The sequence below is a fragment of the Pteronotus mesoamericanus genome, unplaced genomic scaffold (genome assembly GCF_021234165.1).
Source record: "Pteronotus mesoamericanus isolate MK-2021 breed Mesoamerican mustached bat unplaced genomic scaffold, CSHL_Meso_final contig_90, whole genome shotgun sequence".
Taxonomy (NCBI): Eukaryota; Metazoa; Chordata; class Mammalia; order Chiroptera; family Mormoopidae; genus Pteronotus; species Pteronotus mesoamericanus.
Genome location: NW_026555277.1, coordinates 11,301,362 through 11,307,093, shown reverse-complemented (window position 1 = coordinate 11,307,093; position 5,732 = coordinate 11,301,362).

Below are 5,732 nucleotides of genomic sequence, written 5' to 3'. Positions count from 1 at the left end.
GCGATGTCCGCAGACAAGGCTCACCTCTTCACACAACCACATCAAAATTACAGCTAAAATATAGAAAAGCCATCACTTGGGAATGTCAGAAATCGAGTTGAATGGATGTCTGACAACTATGGAATTGAAGAAAACACATCCATCCAGACTGGTAGGAGGGATGCGGACGTGGAATGGGCTGGGCCCACACCCACGTGGATAAAAATTCAGAAGGGACACATCAGGAACAAGAAGTCCCAGATCCACACCAGGCCCCCCAGCCCAGGATACCAGTGCCAGGAAGATGAGTCCCCACAACTCCTGGCTGTGAAAACCAGCAGGGATTGAGTCAGTGGAGGAGGCTGCTGGAGCCCTAAGCAGTTTCTCTTGGGGAACCCACACAGGAATTTACCTACTCAGACTCACTTCCTCTGAGCTCCAGCACCAGGATGGCAGCTTGAAGGGTATCAGTGATATATACGGAGACTGAAGTATCTGGCATCAGGGCGAGCAGAGGCCATTGTCCTTTCTGCTGAGCCCTCCCCTCACAGAGCCAGTAGGTTGCTGCCATATCTGAAACTCCATCAACCTGGCTAACATCGTGTGACCCACCTTGGAGATCCACAGAGGCTCTACCCCACCCAATGGACAGGCCCCAAGCTGCTTTTCCATAAAAATGGCTCACCTTGGCTCCTAAATCCTATCAAAAAAAGCAACAGGTGACTTCAGTGAAACCTAGAGACAGCCAGACTAGAGTCACAGCATGACTTCACCAGGGAATCACCAAGCCCAGCACAAATAGCAGCCATCTCAGACTGCTTTACAGCTCAGGCAGGGTGCCCCAGGCAAAACAAAGGTGGGAGCTGACCTTGGCCTGTACCACCTGGGAAGCCCAAAGGCCAGCGCACCCAGTGGACAGCTACAGACCACATTGGGGCACCACCACCCTGTCCCTGCACAGCTGATCCTCCATGGAGGGCGGAGGTTGGTGGTCAGTGGTCACAGCCAATCTCTATAGTTGACTGGCCTGGGTAAATCCCTTCCATTGATCTATCAATAGCAACCAAGGTTCAACAACAAGAGGAGGGTATACTAAGCCCACACAAAGGGCATACCTCGAATACCCAGCTTGGGTGATGGTGGAGGCTGTGCCACTGGACCCTACATGACACCTACTACATTAGGCCACGCTACCAAGACATGGAGTCAAAGCAGCTCTGCCTAATACATAGAAACAAATACAGGGAGGTTATCAAAATAAGGAGACAAAGAAACATAGCTCAAATGAAAGAACAGATCCAAACTCCAGAAAAAGTGCTAAATGCAATGGAAATAAGCAACCTATCAGATAAAGAGTTCAAAACACTGTTTATGAGGATGTTCAAGGAACTTAGAGAGGACCTCAGCGGCATAAAATATTCCCAGTCAGGAATGAAGGATACTAATTGAAATGAACAATTAACAGGGAAATGACAGTAGAAAGGATGAAGCTGAGAATCAAACCAATAATTTGAATTATAAGGAAGCAAAAAACCACCATGCAGAACAAGAAGAAGAAAAAAGAATCCAAAAAAAAAAATGAGGATAGTATAAACAGCTTCTGGGACAACTTAAAGAGGTCCCACATTTGCCTCATAGGGGTGCCAGAAGGAGAAGGGAAAGAGCAAGAAGTTAGAAATCTATCTGAAAAAATAGTGAAAGAAAACATCCCTAATTTGGTGAAGGAAATAGACATGCAATTCCAGAAAGCACAGAGAGTCCCAATTATGATGGATGCAAAGAGGCTCAAGCCAAGACCCATGGTTATTAAAAGGTCAAAGGTTAAAGATAAAGAAAGACTCTTAAAAGCAAGAGAAAAGAAGTTAGCTACTGGAAGGTTGCCAGATGGGAGGGAGCAAGGAGAGAATGGGTGAAGAAGTGAGATTAAGAAGTACAAACAAATAGGTAGTTACAGAACAGTCAGGGGGATGTAGAGTGCAGTATAGGAAATGGAGTAGCCAAAGAACTTACGTGCATGACCCATGGACATGAACAATGCTGGGGGCATTGCCTAAGGGAGTAGGGGGCGCTGGGTGGAGGGGGGCAAAAGGGGGAAAATCGGGACAACTGTAATAGCACAATCAATCAAACATAATTTAAGAATTAGTAAAAGATTTTCAATACACACAGACATAAACGTGGATACACACCCATGTGTAAACTTGAATTCTTTATATACAATATTTCCTAAAATTTACAACATGCTTTCTATTTTTTATATTTTCATTTTTTTAAATTGGAATGCAACTTTTAATATAGAGTATTATACCTCTCCTACTCAACAATAAAAAAATTGATATAAAACTAATGGTATACCTTACAATTGAAAAATTTAGTGATTGCTCCTTTTAGGCTGAAATTCATGCTCCCTGAAGAGCATCTTTTGTTTTTAGCTCTCTTAATACCCACTAGATTGAGCACAGATTTTACAGTGGAAAACGCAATATCAACTTTACTACTTAGCTCTGTGACGTTGCGATTCTACAGGTCTTCACATTCTGCATCTGAAAAATGGGAGTGAGAATGCAATTTCTCTCAGTGCATTATAATGAAAGTCAGTGATAAGAGCAATTCATTAACTGTAAAGCATAATATTTGGTTATCTACAGATGAAGTAGGTTATTTTGACTGAAACCCTTAATTGATGCTGATGACCCAAGGAACAACCTTTGCTGCTCCCTAGTGGTGGTATCTTCTCCTGGGAGCACTGTCTAGAAATAAATCGCTTTCCTTGCTCTTTGATATGCTGAATGTTTTGTGCGGAACAACTGCATGAACCCTTTGTGTACAGAATATTCATAAAGAATAATCAAAGTAGAAAATAGTTTAAGTATTCTGCAATTGCACTTCCTTGCACTTCTCCATTTCTCTGCCTTTATTAAACTTAAATGTCCTGAGTGCCCTCCTTTTAATCATTCCTGTCCCCTTGTCCTTATCACCCTGGCAAATGTGAATTTTGGATAGAAGAAGCAAGCCTATAAATGAATTTGTGCCATGAGCTCTTTGTACGCTCACATTTACATTCTGTTACACATAAATCCTCTGACCCCTTTCTAGTTTTCATTATTGTTAAAAATAAAAACTAATAATTTTATTTAAACTTAACCTCTTCTGGATTCCTTTTACCTTTAGGCAAGTTAGAAGTTCTTGAGAGCAAAAATCATGCTTACTTTTTATTATATAATTTCAAGGACCTATCCTTGCCCTGTGCTCTCTTGCTATTATATCCATGCTGAATCAATGGTATTTCCAAAACAAAACAACAAACAAACAAACAAACAAAATGGAGACATTCTTAAATGCTTATTAAAAACTCAGCATCAAAGGGTCCAAATAGATTATGGTTTGGGTTTCACAAAACTTAAACTTCAAAATTATATTTATTTATATTCAGCATCCCTTAATGTTTAATGACAAAAAAAAGTGATAATAAATTATACTTATGCTTTTCTGAAATAATTCTGCTACTTTGAAATTTTTTGCCATGCAGATGCAAATAGATGCAGTGTGTGGTCTCTTGGGTCTGATATTTAATCTTACTCCTAAACTAGAATTTAGGGGGGTGGGGAGGAGGAGACATATGACAAATGACAATTGTGTCTCATCTTCTAACTGAGCTTATGGAGCCTTTTTTTTCTCTTCTTGGAGAGCTACACATTTTTTGCTCCAAGAAAAACAGTGAAGTGTTTGATTATGCTCTTATTGTTCCAAGTGATCAAAAATATTTTTCTTTTGCTATTGATTTTTACATGGAACTCTTCCTAGAACTAGACTGAAGGTTTTATTTTAACCTTGTACACAAACCTTTCTTCTCTAATCACAAGATGTTGATTTCAAGTTCTGAAGATACGTAATATAATATTAAAGATTTGATTTTTTTATGAATAAATTCTGAGAAAACACACCTGATTTAATGAGTTAATCTCTATAAAGTATAGAGAACAATGTGCAGCATGTAATGATATATGATTGTTAGCTATATATTTATATGCTACAGAGACATTGCTACAGCTATACATTTGTAATGAGCATTACACATTGCTAGAAGTCAGTATAATATATTTTGTTGAAAGAAGTTATAAAAATTAATATAAATCCATATAAATTATTTCCTTTAAAAATTAATTCAGATTTTTATGAAAATCCTAAAATATGAAAATCTGCTGTTCCAGGTATTAAGTCAGAATGTGCACCTTAAAAATCTATGTATATATGCAACTGTTTTATTTCTAAATTTAAAAAATGACATACTGGTAAGCAGCCCTGAAATAAAACAACACTTTCATAGGGTGGTCGCTTTTCTGCTACTGAGCAGGAGGGAAAGAGCAGAGTTCACCCAATTCCTCCGAGTCCCCTCCATCGGAACATAAGGAGAGTCTATATCAGGCTGTGTTCTCTGTTTTTTGAAAATGATAATTTTATTTTTTATCCTCACCCGAGGACATTTTTTCATACTTTTTAGAGAGAGGACGGGAGAGAGGAGGGGAGAGAGAGAGAACAACATCAACGTGAGAAAGAAGCGCCGATCGATTGCCCTCCGTAGGCGGTAGACCTCAACAGGAAACACGAGGACTTGGGATCGCTTGTGCAGGGAGGGTTTATAGACCCCAAAATCAAGGATTTTAGAGTCAGAACTTACATTTCTTGTCTAGAGAATTGTGATTGTACAGTATCATTTGTCCCTGTGTATTATGTCTTTTCTTAGAATAAAGATATGAAGAATACATCCGTAGGGTTAGCACTCAAATCATGGATTTATGTAAACTACATTGTATATAATCCACCCTAAGTCTCTGGAACTTTTAAGAATTCTCGCAAAACCAAATATACCACATTTTTAATTTTAGATAATTCCTAAAATTAGCAAATTATACTTGAATCTTGCTATATAAATAGAATTTAAAAAGTATCAAGTATAAAGCATTTTCAGGAATCCTGTACCTTACTTCAGTTGGCAAATGATACAATAATTCTTGGATTCTGTCAAGATCAGGGCTGTCAAGAAGAAAGAAAAGTCACATATGTAATTTTAAATTTCTAATAGTCATATTAAAAACACTTAAAAAGTAAAATTTATTTTAATACTTTTATTTAAACCCGTACATCCTAAATATTGTCACTATAACATGTAATTAAAATTATTAGAAATATTTTATTTCTTTGTTATTTCGGTTCTAAGCCTTAAAAATACGGTATTTATTTTACACTTATAGAGAACTCTGATGCCAACTTCGTTTTGCCTTTACCATGTGAACTGGGAAGTCAATCACTTAATTTGTAATCTTTAGGCCTTCGTTTTATATTTTTAGCTTCATTGGAACGGGAGGATGGTAGGTGATTGTCAAGATGCTGTCTACTTTCACCGCTCTCTGAAATAGGAACGTCGTTTTGTGTTTCTCAATGATTTTGATGCTTTTACCTGCACTCCCGCCTTTGGGGACAAACTGCCCTGGGTAACAGGCGTTTGCATGAGGCTCTGGGGCAGCCACATTTTGGGGCACTGGGACAAGCTAGGCCCGCAGTGTGAGAGTAAGGCTGGGGGTGGGGGTTTTTCAAGATTAAATTCTGGGCCTAGGAAGGTCAGCTGGGACCCCACTCCGCCTTCCCTTTGAGCCCCGAGGCTCCAATTTCAGGTCCGAAACTGAGCAGGGCGGGGCGCAGGGGTGGAGGCGGGTCGGGTCACGTGACCCACCAGGGCCTGGCTTCCGGATCTT